General features: G+C 34.2%; 2 protein-coding genes across 2 annotated transcripts in view; one reads left to right on the plus strand and one right to left on the minus strand.

Annotated features, from left to right (window-relative positions):
- Positions 1-15,217, minus strand: part of LOC149798946 (propionyl-CoA carboxylase beta chain, mitochondrial-like) — a 111,138-nt gene that overhangs the window by 44,422 nt on the left and 51,499 nt on the right. The gene's annotated exons all lie outside the window — the stretch shown is intronic.
- The window catches only part of LOC149798947 (beta-1,4-galactosyltransferase galt-1-like), a 31,862-nt gene that overhangs the window by 9,596 nt on the left and 7,049 nt on the right, over positions 1-15,217 (plus strand). The gene's annotated exons all lie outside the window — the stretch shown is intronic.

Here is a 15,217-nt window from a genome sequence, read left to right on the forward strand (position 1 = left end):
ATGGAACTCCAGATTTATATTGAGATTATATTAGTGGCCCAGAGTTGTTAAGTTCATTGCATCAGTCTACTGTAGTCTGTGAACCAAATATTCCCCTCTTAGTGGAAAATCAACACCAATTACTGCTCTCTCTCCATAGTCAGATATATCGATTTCTTCTCACTGTAAATAGATTATTTCCTCCAAAAATGTAAGAAGTAAATCAGTTTTGTAAATGACCTGCCAAACCTTGTGCATCTGAATATCTATTTCCAGACTGGTTCATGAAAATTGCATGTCCAGCATTAGATATTCAAAAGCATCCATCAACTCAAGCACACAAACCACCATGAAAATTTATAGCAAAAGTTACACTGCTCTATATTCCGTTTTGAAGGTAATCATCAAATCAGTACATAGTGATACTTTGATCGTATATCCTTATTATTTACATTGCATTAGAAGTGCATGTCATGTATACACTTTCACATTTACACTTAAGGTGTGTCCATATATATATATATATATATATATATATATATATATATATATATATATATATATATATAAATACAAATCATATGGTGAATAACAATCCTTTCAAGTTCACTGGATCCAGTAAGGGATCATGTATATAAGGGATTGAATAAGATAAATGCAATAAACTGAGAACGAACAGTGCAAAGCTAGTATCTAACTACAAGAGAGCTTTCAACTTTTTAATGAGTCTTTTTCAAAGGCAAATACAAAACACAGACAAGACAAACAAATAAAACAGAAACACGGTTATGTTTGCAAAACTTTACATGGCTGTTTTTACAGGAAATAAACCTTTAACTTTATTATGTTTCAACTAGTTTATTTCAACTTGTTGTTGATACTGTAAAATATTTGTATTGACCTAGAAATCGATGAGCCATAACGACAACTGTTATTTTATGTAAATTTATTTAAGCGCAAATTATATCCTGGATATTTCACTGTTATAGTAGTCATTAAAGGCTATTAAGCAAATTTAGAGAATTATTTAAAAGAAAATGTGTCAGCTGGAAAAGATAATATTATTTGTGCACGGCTGTCTTTTTCTAGTCTTCTTGGTTTAAACTGCTTGGTTGGTTTAAACTGCTTGGTTTCAATGTTCTAAGGCAGTGTATCCAGTAAGATTCCTTTTCTTTCCTGATTTGGGAACTCCAGTTGGGGTTGTGAGCAATTGCAATAAGTGTTATAACTGAAAATGTGGCCAGGGGAGGATTAGAGTTCCGTGACTGGGCTTCTGTGTTTGTCATCCAATCAGATATATGAAGGTTGATCTTTCTGTGTAGCTTTTCAGTTTCTCCAACATACTGAAGGCTACAGATCTTACATGTGATGAGATAAATGACATTCTCTTTTTTTCACGATTTGTTTGGACCATGTATTTTAGTTTTTCTCTAGTCACTGTGCTAGAAAATGAAGCTGAACAAAAGTACACAGAACAGTATCTAAAAAAAGACAGAAAACTACATGTCAATATGACTTTCCATCATAGAGGAGTAGCTAAAACAAGATTTTCAAGATGGCTGCTGTGGTACCTTTTTCATTTATGACCACCAAGATATCAGGATAAATCTTTTAGTGAAAATACTACACTGATATGACTACTCATTCAGGAAAAGTAGTGATACGATTTTCAATGAGGCCATGATCACAGCCATACTGGACATCAGATTGGCACCATTTTCATTATAATATTATACAAGCCACAAAGGGCACATCAACACTTCCAGCATTGCATTTAATTTGGATTTCCACTGAAGTTTATTCAGAACTTTAATCATCAGGACTTGTCTGTAATTCTAGGATTATTTGGGATTTAATTCACAATGCCAAAGTTCCATTTCATTTTGTATTCTAGGGAAATAAAATATTTGCTGAATTTTACAAAGCTTCTTTACAAAGTCATAATAGTACCACGGGTGGTCTCTTACAACATGCTTGAAATATGAATTTCATTCCTCTGCAAATTTGTTTAAACTATTTTGCCATTTCCTGGCTGACTGACACTGCTAATCTGATACAAAAGTATTTCTAATTAGGGGAGCTATTTTAAGTGTTAGAGAAAGCAAAAATAAATGATTTTCATGATGCATGGTCCAATTTATCCAACCAATTTCCTTTCTCCATCTTTTTATTGACAATACTAACACTTCTGCCAATCATTTCAGTAACCTTTCATTCCAATATCCCTGAACATATCAGGCAATATATAGATTTGCTACTGTGTTCAGCAAAAAAGATTGGTAATTCAAAATTCTAATCAATCTGCAGACAAATTGGTATACTATTCTGCAAGGAAAATTTGGTAACTGACAATTTTTAAAGGATTCTTCTAAAGATGATCTGAATCTCTGGAGAAACAGTCTGGCAGATACTAATGACTGGTTACTAGATTATATCAACAGGACCAATCAGCGGCATAACACAGAATGAAGATCTGGAAATCTGTCTAAAGCACAGCTGTTTGATGATCAAGAATGTTGATATTAAAGCTAAGGACTTCATACTTGCTGCATTTCTCATATATTACCATGTATACTGACTTTAAAGTCGAGTCCAACTACAAACAGGCCAGACCCTGATCTGTCATTGCATGTGCTGGCAGATCAGGATCTATGTTGTTTGTTCTACAAACTGCAGCTAACAAATAGCACAGAACCAGATCTGCTGCCACATTATCTGATGGCAGATCTGGGTCTCTGCAGTTAAACTCTATTTAATAGTAAGTATGCATGGTAAGCCCTGGGGAATTTGCCACTGAAAAATTTATTCTTGAAAAAATAAAAAAAAAATGGAAGGGGGAAGCTATCTATAATCCCCACAAAATGACATAATTTTGTTTTTTTGTTTCCTTTGTGGATTTAATGACATTTTTCAAAATAAGACAGGTTATTCATGGCAGCAATATCTCTGGAAGAATCTGAGATAAGCCCAATAAAACTATCTATATACAGTAAGCTACTGGCAAACTTTCTCACATTCCCAGACAAGACCGAAGACCCACACAGACAGAGGTGAGATGTGTGAGTGATCTGTAAAGATGAGCACCTGAGACCATTTGCCTCACCCCCAATACACCTCCATAATTTTGCAGTGGTAGTGGATGGCCTTATCACCTGAGACCATTTGCCCCACCCCCACCCCCAATACACCTCCATAATTTTGCAATGGTAGTGGATGGCCTTATAACCAGTCATGGACTTATTATGGAAGTATTATAGCATATTCTATTACTATCACTGCAAATCACAAATCACATGAAAAAATTTGATTTTACATTTCATGGGAAGTTTTAGTTAATATATTGTTTATAACAAGAAGAAATTTTCATCATAAAAATCTTGTCAAGTTAATCAAATGAATGTGATAAATGGGTGAGTAAACAGAAGAAATGATATCAATAGAAATTAGAAACATTTACAATCTTCTATATGGAAAGGAAAATGAACATATACATTAAGTAAAACAAGAAAAAGCTGAGTTTCTTTAACGCTAGCTTTTCTTCAAAATGAAATTAAGGAGAACAATACTTTTATGTTTACTGCTGCAGTGGACTAAGTGGTAAGAGCATCTGCCTCAGAAGTGGAAGGTCACAGGTTCGAACATCGGCCGATCAAGTCATACCAAAGACTTAGAAAAATGGCACTAACAATTGCCTCGCTAGAAGCTCACCATTAAGAGATTAGTGTTAGGACTGGTTGGCTTGGTGTCAGGATAATGGGACTGGGTGAGACATGATGTTACATGTCTGAAGCATGAGGCCCCAGTGCTAGACATCACTATAAACTACCAAACTGCATAAGTTGTAGCAATGTGACCGAAACATTGTTAAAGCTATTTTAAAAATCCAAATCATACATACATACTTTTATGTTTATGCTAAGTCTCAAAACTGTTTATGGAATATGGTATCTTGTAGTTTTTATACATGCTTTAATTTCAGCACCAAAAGTATTGAAAATGTACTGGGGTGTGTATCTTGATTTGCTTTGATCTTATCCTACAAGCGCATATAAAAAATTCTGATGAGAGGTAAATAAGGTGTAGTTTATTAATTCCAAATATATACAAAAATTACCCTGCAGTCTCAGAGCGTTGGTTTGGTTTTGTGCTTTACAGCAGCACAAGAAGCAGTGGTAATCACTGTCAAGTGCCTTGCCCAAGGATACACCATGGTAGCTGACTCATGCAGATACACTGTTAGGATTTGAACCAGCACCCTTTGGTCATGAGCCTGGCAAGCTAACTGCTGAGCAATAAGAGAATATGATACTATGTTAAAAGAAATGTGTTGATGTGATTCCTGCAAAGACCAGGTACGGCATGTCTATGGACAAAATACTTAATTTACTCCAGATTAATTGCCCCAGCATGATGCGGTCTCCCATAAATGCTACACAAAACAAGTACACTAAACTTACTCTGTGACTTTATGAAAGACCATTTACATCCATAAATTTTTGTACAGTAAATGACTGTAATTTCATGCCGACACTTTTAAAGAAACACTAAAAATAAAGTCGCTAAATATGCTTAAAAATAGAAATAACTTTTAAGTAGTCAGCAGTATCTTTATGAAGCAATTAAAATGAAATGACATTTGCTGGCTTGGATAATTTTTAGCACCAAATGCTTTTAATATAAGTGCCATTACCAGCCTGTTATAAAACTTTCAAACATCAGTCACCAAATTCAATTTATGATAATACTGATGCCCATTAAGGTCAATAATACAGTCTGAGGTCAATTAATGCTGCCAACTGACACAGTATCCAGCATGCTCAAAACACAACTCCCTTCTTCCAACTCCCCAATGCATACTCTATTACAGTATATTTGAAGTTATATCTGACCCATTAGGTGCAGTCTGTCTGACCTATTAGGTGTTTCTGTTGACTTTGGGGTGAGGTAGGAACCAGTGGTATACTAATTAAAACACTAAGCCATATTGTAATCTACTGTTTATATCCAAAATATACACTAGTTCTGTCCACCTCTCCAAATTCTACAATTATTTATCTACATTGTTTCCCCCTCTTGTATATCTTTGTCTGGTTCTTATTTCCAACTACATCTTATCTCTACTGTCCCTTTTTCTTTCTCTGCCCTCTTTCTGCTCCCTACCCTTCTGCCTTTACTTTTTCTACTACTCCACACTATATCTTGTATCTATCTATATACACATATTGTAATCCCACACCCTTTCCCCACATTCAGAATATGATTGGCTAACCATTACTAGATGAATGACAGCTCCCTTCCTCCAGATCATACCATAACTAAATGGTGCTGAAACAGCAGGAATATGACCCAGTTATCCAGATATGTCATGATGATGACCTCCTGTTTATCCAGATTTGTCAAAGCCTTCATGAAACCCAAAAACTTAACTACTATTGATGTGTTTTCACACCCAACTTACATTAGTTTCCATGATGCTGACCTAGTTACCCAGATTTATCATTGCTTCCCTCACATCTATTTCTGAAATTCCCATATTCACACACCCAGCACATTACTAACTAGAAACCTAATATTTGTACTGCTATATATTTTACTTTTTTGCACATTTAAAATCCCTTTGGTCATACTTATTAAGAATCCCTTTGGTCATACCTATTAAGAATCCCTTTAACTGGCTAACTGGGATGAAATTGGACCTTGAGCTAGGGGAAGCGACTTGTAAAATAGGGAAGGAATTAGAGTCACTGGGACAACAACAAATATAACCTGTTTATTTTTAAAGATGAAGGATAACAGGCCTTCCTGCCATGGCTTCTCTTCTTCTTGCTGTTATGGGATTAATGCCATTTTTCAGGACATACCTGCTGGCCAGTATGTTTGGTGGTGGAAATCCCTGGGAAGAACCACCAACTCACAGGAAGCTATACAGGTAATTTTTCTCACATACCCATGTTAGCTGAGCCAAAGACTTAAACCCAACCCAGGTGGATAGTGGTTAGATGTCAGTGACCTGTAAACACTAGTGCCTTATATGGTACTTAGCCATCCAGGGCCCCACTTAATAACATAGACCACCCTCCATATTTTAAGGCTTCTTTCTTCTATTCATCAATATAAACTTGTTCATTTTGTCTTGCTAAACAAAGGCAAGTTTTGATCTGTTGTGTGCATTGTTAGTTAGCTACATGCTTAAGCTCAGTGCTTAGGTGGATTGGTACACACTCTAATGAGGAACGAAAGCATAATATTCAAAAGTAATCAATACACAAGTCACTAATGATACTGAATCTCAATACTATTAAGAATGCATATTTGTGTGTAAACAAGCAAACTGAGTGAATCACCCCACCCCCCAACTACTATGGTAACGTTATTGAGGTAATATAAATTCAGTCCTGAAATCTGACTGTTGTCTTTAAGCCAGACTGTAAAGTAACCATGTTTAACCTCTCTATATGAAAGAGCATTAAGAAAGGAGTGCACAAATGAGGTTTTAAAATTTATCTTGACCTCATAAATAATACATTGCCTGTGATAAACGAGATGCCATCAAAATGAGAAGTTTACCAATATTCATCCCTGTACCTAAAAAGCTCTTACAAAAATAAAATAGATAGCAAAAGAAATCTTAAAATAACAGTTAAGGTCACAACCAAGTTAAATTCCTTGGTTTCAAATGGCTCTAAATTACAGAATTGGAAAATACTGTTTAATTCAACAAATAACACCATGACTTCACCCCTGATGATCCCACCCCACCAATGTAGTAAACAACACAACTGCTAATCATGACAGAATTAACTATACCATGCTGCACTGCTTAATCTCAAAGAACCCTAATGTAATGGTGTTGAAATGAATGTGATGGAAAACAAAATAGTGTGCAGTGACCTTCATTTTCATGACAAATCCCTCAATATACAACACACCTTATCAAGTTTCATCCCCTATGATCTCAAACAACTTTAAAGGTAAAGAAGAGCTGAAACAAATATCGCATTTTCCTATTTAAATATTTACTGAATGCATTTCGACAGGATCTGAATATTTGTTGATGTTAATATAAAGATCAAATCCTTTCTTTCCAATGCCTACATTGTTCTTTACTGACTCCCCTCTCAGCCAAGCTGAAATGAAAACAATAAATTCAGGTTTCCAAATCTAATTAAATGGTATTTTAGAGGTACTGAGTATGATTGGAGGGGGACAGACTTAAAATTAAATAAATAAGTACACGTATTGTTTTACTATGAACCCTGTTCTGTATACAGTGCTTTTTTATGAACTTGCTGTATTACATATTATCATTTCAAAACTTGCTGTATTACATATTATCATTTCAAATCTTGCTGTATTACATATTATCATTTCAAAACTTGCTGTATTACATATCATCATTTCAAAACTTGCTGTATTACATATTATCATTTCAAATCTTGCTGTATTACATATTATCATTTCAAATCTTGCTGTATTACATATTATCATCTCAAAACTTGCTGTATTACATATCATTTCAAATCTTGCTGTATTACATATTATCATTTCAAAACTTGCTGTATTACATTTTATCATTTCAAAACTTGCTTTATTACATATTATCATTTCAAAAGTGCCTGAAACAGCAATTGTGATAAACATGAAGTATGACTATTCAAAACCTTTATAATATGAGTACTTTATGATTGGAAATTTGAATTTACGTGACTTATAAAATCTGAAGTTGTTCATTTGAAAATTAATTCAGTGCTGAATAGTTTGCAGATTGCCTCAATTCTTTTACAAAATAATGCCAAACTCACATGGTATCATAAACAAACATCTAAATGGCAATTCTCAACTTGAATAATAATAAAAAATGTATTCTGATTTAAATGTTTGGTAATTTGCCCGAGCTCTATCAGAAACCATTAAATCCACACAAAAAATTCAATGAATATTGTGCTAAACGGTGTTACTTCAGTATGTGAATCTGCAGCAGCTGGCTTTAGCTTGAGAAATCTCATCAACAGTCTCATGCCTTGTTTTCTTATCTTGATCTATGAATCTGTACATGTTTTGCCTGATCCAGTTTAAGAATATCTTAAACAACAAATGGTAACTCTATTACATACTGCATTCCTACCCTTTTGGTAAGATGAGAGACTAGTGCTAAAATTGTATGTATGACATTTTGATAACAATATTTGATATTCAGACTGCTAGACTGGAAGCCAATAATTTACCAATTTGCATTTCCTGAGGGTCTAATATTGCCAGTAAAGGTTGTAAAAACAGTTATTCATAATCACCCACTGGTCTTTTTGCATCCACTGCTTTAGCTATTGGATATTTTAGTAGATTTTAGCCAAAGTATCACAGTAAGACCACACTATGTTAAAAGCCAGTATAACAGAACATACTAGGATGTCATCACCTAGGTATTTATAATTTGCAAAAGTAAAAAATCTTTATGAAAACTCCTAAAAAGAATTTTAAAATTCATTGAAGTGAAAAATATGTATAAATTTCTTCAATGACTTAAGGTTTGTGTACCCTATCTTGGTCATGACACCATGTAATTTGACCATCTGACTTCCAGTGAGCCCAGCAGAAACTATAAATTGTAGTTAATTTTAAGTGACAGGAGTACCTAGATTGCAGCACTGTAATTACAAAACAGGCCAAAAGTATTTAATCCACTGACACTTAAGTAAGCATTCTTTTCAGTTTCCAAAATATCACTTGAAAATGAGTAGAAAACATTTGAAACCAATTTCGACATGACCCCTATAAATGCATACCATTGTGTTCATCTATTTAAACATTTTGTTCTGGATGAGTAACCTCAACTTTATACGTTTATGGGGTTAATTGAAACACAATCTGGATCTAAATTTGGATTTGTCAGTTTTTGGTGAAGTTTTGGAAAATAAAACAAAAATATATGTTTGTTCTATTGGCAGCTAATTAGCTATTTATACCAATTTATAATTACATGATTAGCTATTTATACCAATTTGTAATTACATGATTAGCTATGTATACCAATTTGTAATGACAACCATGTAATCAACTGGTACTTGTATTAGTTAGAAATAATTATAATGTATATTTTCTGCTGTGCAGGGGCAATGCAAGGTATTCACACAGACATTGCCGAAGTAAAATACTATAAATATTACATTTCAATGTTCTAGGATGAACCCTCCACCCAGCCCTGTTACAATGCATACCTCAGAATATTTAATGATTATGTTCTTGATGACTCAGTTTGTTGCTTACAAAAATAAATTGAATGCAAAAATGAAAAGCAAGGTTAAGATGAAGAAAAAAAACCACTTTTCTACATCGGATTCTATATAGGGTTCTTATAACATCCTAGTATTTGGTTCACAAGTATAAAAGGAACACCCCCCACCCCCAGTAAATACAAATGAAGTACACTTTTTTCTTTTTCCTTCCATTTTTATTGAAATGTTATTATCATTATGTCCTTAATGTTCTCAGTAATATTTCTAACTATGTCTGGGTTTGAGGATGTGCATTTAGCCTTTGTCTGGGTTTGAGACATGCATTTTCAGAATGTCTGGGTTTTGAGGACATGTATTTTGGCTATGTCTGGGTTTGAGGATGTGTATTTTGGCTGTCTGGGTCTGAGGATGTTCATTTTGGCCAAGTATAGATTTGAGGATGTGCACTTTGGCTATATCTGGTTGGACTCTGTGCATTTTTGATGTGTACGGGTTTGCATACGTGCTTTGTTGGCTATGTGTGGGTTTAATGATGTGCTTTATAGTTATTTCTTGGTTGGAGGATGAGTTTTTGGATAGGTCTAGATTTGAGGATGTGAGTTTTGTCTCATCTGTGGGTTTGAGGATGTGCATTTGGTTATATGTTGGTTTAAGGATATGCCTTATGGCTATTTCCTGCTTTAATGACGTGTTTTTGGCAATATGTGGGTTAAAGGACATGTGCTTTGGCTATGTCTGGGTTAGAGGATGTGTTTTTGGCTATGTCTGATTTTGAGGATGTGTATTTGGCTATGTCTGGGTTCGAGGATGTGCTTTTTGGCTTTTTCTGGGTTTGAGAATGTGCTTTTTGGCTATGTCTAGGCTTGAGGATGTGCATTTTGGCTGTGTCTGAGTGTGAGGCTGTGCTTTTTGGCTATGTCTGATTTTGAGGATGTGTATTTGGCTATGTCTGGGTTTGAGGATGTTTTCTGGTTATGTCTGGGTTTGAGGATGTGCTTTTTGGCTACGTCTGGTTTTGAGGATGTGTATTTGGCTACATCTGGTTATGAAAATGTGCATTTTGGCTATGTCTGGGATTGAGGATGTGCCTTTTGGCTATGTCTGGTTTTGGGGATGTGTATTTGGCTATGTCTGGGTTTGAGGATGTTTTCTGGTTATGTCTGGGTTTGAGGATGTGCCTTTTGGCTATGTCTGGGATTGAGGATGTGCCTTTTGGCAATGTCTGGTTTTGAAGATGTGGTCTTTGGCTATGTCGGATTTTGAGGATGTGTTTTTGGCTATGTCTGATTTTGAGGATGTATTTTTGGCTCAGTCTGGTTTTGAGGATGTGCTTTTTTACTATATCTGATTTTGAGGATGTCTTTTTGGCTCTGTCTGATTTTGAGGATGTGTTTCTAGCTATGTTTGGGTGAAAGGATGTGTTTTTGACTGGTTTTGAGGATGTGTTTTTAGCTAAGTGTGGGTTAAATTATGTGTTTTTGGCTATATCTGGTTTTGGGGATATGTTTTTGGCCATATGTAGGTTAAAGGATGTGTTTTTAATTATGGTTTTGAAGATGTGGTTTTTGCCACATGTGGGTTAAAGGATGTGTTTTCGATTCTGTCTGGTTTTGAGGATGTGTTTTTGGCTAAAATTTGTGTGGGCTAAAGGATGTATTTTGGCAATGTCTGGTTCTGAGGATGTGTTTTAGCCATGTGTGGGTTTAAGGATGTGTTTTCAACTGTGTCTGGTTTTGGTAATGTGTTTTTGGTTATGTGTCGATCAAATGATGTGTGTTTGACTATGTCTGGTTTTAAAGATGTGTTTTTGGCTATGTGTGCGTTTAAGGATGTGTTTTTGGCTATGTCTGGGTTTGAGAATGCACCCTTGTAATTTTGAATACACCTGCTATCAAAAGGAGGAAAGAAACCATCATCAAACTTCAAACTTGTCAGAGCTCGCAAAAACCAATTTAATAAAAACATTGACATCGCAATGTAGATCAATCTATTCTGAGGAAAACTGAGGCTGACTCCAGAGGAAACCTGGATTCTGTAATGATACATCATCTATTAAGTGTTGAGGGCAACATTTATGAGGTCTGCCATAAAAATAATCCAGGCAATGAGATACAGTGCTTAGAAAGTCTCTAATACTTGTGGTACTTATAAGGACAGTATGAAAGGCAACAAGTTACACAGAAAGTATGATGTGATGAAATGATGTGCATATTATGATATAGAAAGGAAAGTACAATGTGATGAAATGATGTGCATATTATGATATAGAAAGGAAAGTACGATGTGATGAAATGATGTGCATATTATGATATAGAAAGGAAAGTATGATGTGATGTATAGAAAGGAAAGTGCAATGTGATGAAATGATGTGTATATTATGATATAGAAAGGAAAGTATGATGTGATGAAATGATGTGCACATTATGATATAGAAAGGAAAGTACAATGTGATGAAATGATGTGCACATTATGATATAGAAAGTAAAGTACGATGTGATGAAATGATGTGCATATTATGATATAGAAAGGAAAGTGTGATGTGATGAAATGATGTGCATATTATGATATAGAAATGAAAGTATGATGTGATGTATAGAAAGGAAAGTGCAATGTGATGAAATGATGTGCATATTATGATATAGAAAGGAAAGTACAATGTGATGAAATGATGTGTATATTATGATATAGAAAGGAAAGTACGATGTGATGTATAGAAAGGAAAGTGTGATGTGATGAAATGATGTGCATATTATGATATAGAAATGAAAGTATGATGTGATGTATAGAAAGGAAAGTGCAATGTGATGAAATGATGTGCATATTATGATATAGAAATGAAAGTACGATGTGATGTATAGAAAGGAAAGTGCAATGTGATGAAATGATGTGCATATTATGATATAGAAAGGAAAGTACAATGTGATGAAATGATGTGCATATTATGATATAGAAAGGAAAGTATGATGTGATGTATAGAAAGGAAAGTGCAATGTGATGAAATGATGTGTATATTATGATATAGAAAGGAAAGTACGATGTGATGAAATGATGTGCATATTATGATATAGAAAGGAAAGTACAATGTGATGAAATGATGTGCATATTATGATATAGAAAGGAAAGTGATGTGATGAAATGATGTGCATATTATGATATAGAAAGGAAAGTACGATGTGATGAAATGATGTGCATATTATGATATAGAAAGGAAAGTACAATGTGATGAAATGATGTGCATATTATGATATAGAAATGAAAGTATGATGTGATGTATAGAAAGGAAAGTGCAATGTGATGAAATGATGTGCATATTATGATATAGAAAGGAAAGTACGATGTGATGAAATGATGTGCATATTATGATATAGAAAGGAAAGTATGATGTCATGAAATGATGTGCATATTATGATATAGAAAGGAAAGTTTGTTCAACCATTAATGCTTCTTGTCCATTTACATGTTGAAAATTGTATCAATCAAAATCCTTCTGATCTGAAGTCAACACTCCTATCAAAAATTTTGCAAATCTCCTGATCTGTCCAAAGTGATCTCTGCATAATCACATGCATGAACTCCTTGAGATATAATCACATGTATGAACTCCTTGCTGTATGATCACAGGTATGAACTCCTTGCTATATAATCATATGCATGAACTCCTTGCTGTATAATCATAGGTATGAACTCTTTGATATATAATCACATGCATGAACTCCTTGATATATAATCACATGTATGAACTCCTTGCTGTATAATCACATGTATGAACTCCTTGCTATATAATCACATGTACGAACTTCTTGCTCTAGGCCAAAACATAATCTTCAACAAAGCAAGTACCAATGTGTTCCTGCACAAAAATCATTCCTTTCTGCTTAAAGCAAGAAATCATGAAGGGAGATGCAGAGATAAAGTAGGGATGTGTATTCATTAAAACTGTACCCCCTGGCCATTCATAACAAACTCTTCACTGCTACCACAGGTATAATACTGTTTATATTTTCTTAAAAGCCAGGTCTAACTCCAGACCAAAATCTCTGATCTGCCATCACAAAATGCAACAGCAGAACAGGGTCCAAGTTGTTTGCTCTGTTGATTAGTCCTAACTGCACAGACCTAGTTCTGCCAGTGCATTATGTAATGGCAGATCCGGGTCTGTGAGGTCTGCAGTAGGACTGGACTTATGAGCGAGTACATACAGTATACAAATTGTGAAATCCCTCACTGACTGACAATATACATGGGAGAAAAGTGTGTACATTTCAAAAGAATTTAAATTTGTCACAGTTAATGATAAACAAAGCATTTGCAACAATTTCAATTATAAAAAAGGCTGCAATTAAATGCTTCTTTAAACCTAGCATTCAATATGATTCTACCTGATGAAATTTTGCCTGATATTTGTATAAATAGAAACTCTCCTTATCTTTCAAAATAAGAAAAAAAGAGATATGGGTGATTTTAGTTCATAACTCATAAACAGTAATACAATGGTCCCTCATTATAAAGGCATTCAAATTACAGTTGACCCTCCAACAAGAGCCTGCTTTTAAATCGGCCGATCCTCCTACATGAATATGTTTCTTAAATTGGTTGACTGTCTCTTATAAGAGTATATTTATTAACTGGTTGACCCTTTCTTACAGGAATATGTTTGGCTGACCCTCTAATAGGAGCATGCACACTAAATTGTTTAAATGTAGATTTCTTGCTGTTGCTCAATTTAATATATTCAATCTGATTTTAGCTCTTGGTTCTTGAGAACCAAATTTACCATGGTTCACATCTTATAATGCCAAAGTTTTTGTTTTGTCCTTGTTATTGCAAAACCTTGTTATGGTGTAACCTTAGTAAAAGTGTCATTGTATCATGGATCATTTTGAAGGATATCCCATGATATTCATACAAGAACACTGTTTTATAAATCGTAAGCAGTGTTTTAAAAGAAAGAGAACTGTTTAAATTATACAGAAAAGGAAATGGGAAAGCACATTATTATGCAAAATGAGTTCATGTAGTAACTATGTAAAATGGGTTTCTATTATAACCTACTATTCAAAATGAGTTTTTGTGGTAACCTTAGTAACTATGCACAAGAGAATCCCTTTTTTGTTAAATCTGCATTTTTTTCTACCCTCAAAATCTGAGCTTAATCTAAACTACCATATGTACTCAATTATAAGTTGTGTCCAACTGTAAATGAACAGAGTTCGATATGCCATCACATAAAACACTGGCAGATCATGGTCTACAGTGTTTGTTCCATTGATTACTCCTTACAAACCACACAAAGCCAGATCTGCTAGCACACTGTATGATGACAAAACTGGGTCCGTCTAATTTGCAGCTGGTCATCACTTATAAGCAAGTATATATGGTAGATATGCATTTGAAAAACATACTGCCCGACAGAGTTAATGCAAGCCAAACAAGTCCAAGGCTAAAACAATTAAAAACTTTTAATTTCTTTCAAACTTTTACAAATGTTCATTAATAGCATCAAACTCATATCAGGTTATCTATTTACGCATACAACCTATTTGTTTACAAAAATTAGTCCAAAAAGTTCAGTTATTTAAAGAATTGAAAAACTCCATAATGCCCTGAAAATCTAACCAGGTCATCTACATATTAATACAGATATAGATACCAAGTTTCATCTGTATTCTTCCACTGGTCTTTGCTTAATTGTACTAACAAAGATTTTATCACAAATTTTGTCCAAGAAGTGAAACAAATGTGTAATTAAAAAAAATGATAAACTGTTGTAACGGCAGGAAAATGTTATAGGGTCATCTATACAAGAAAACACCTGGGTCTATCAAATTTGATTTGTCTATCTCAAATGGTTTTGCTTAATTTCATATAGTTTTTGTTTTAAAAAATGGTCCAAAAAGATTTTAAAATGTGTAAATATAAAAAAGATTGCTGTAATGACCTGAAAATCTGATCAGCCATCTATTCACAACCATGATATAGTGTGTAAAACTTTGTGCCTCCAAGTC

This window comes from Sinohyriopsis cumingii, chromosome 5 (genome assembly GCF_028554795.1).
Source record: "Sinohyriopsis cumingii isolate HCF-2022 chromosome 5, ASM2855479v2, whole genome shotgun sequence".
Taxonomy (NCBI): Eukaryota; Metazoa; Mollusca; class Bivalvia; order Unionida; family Unionidae; genus Sinohyriopsis; species Sinohyriopsis cumingii.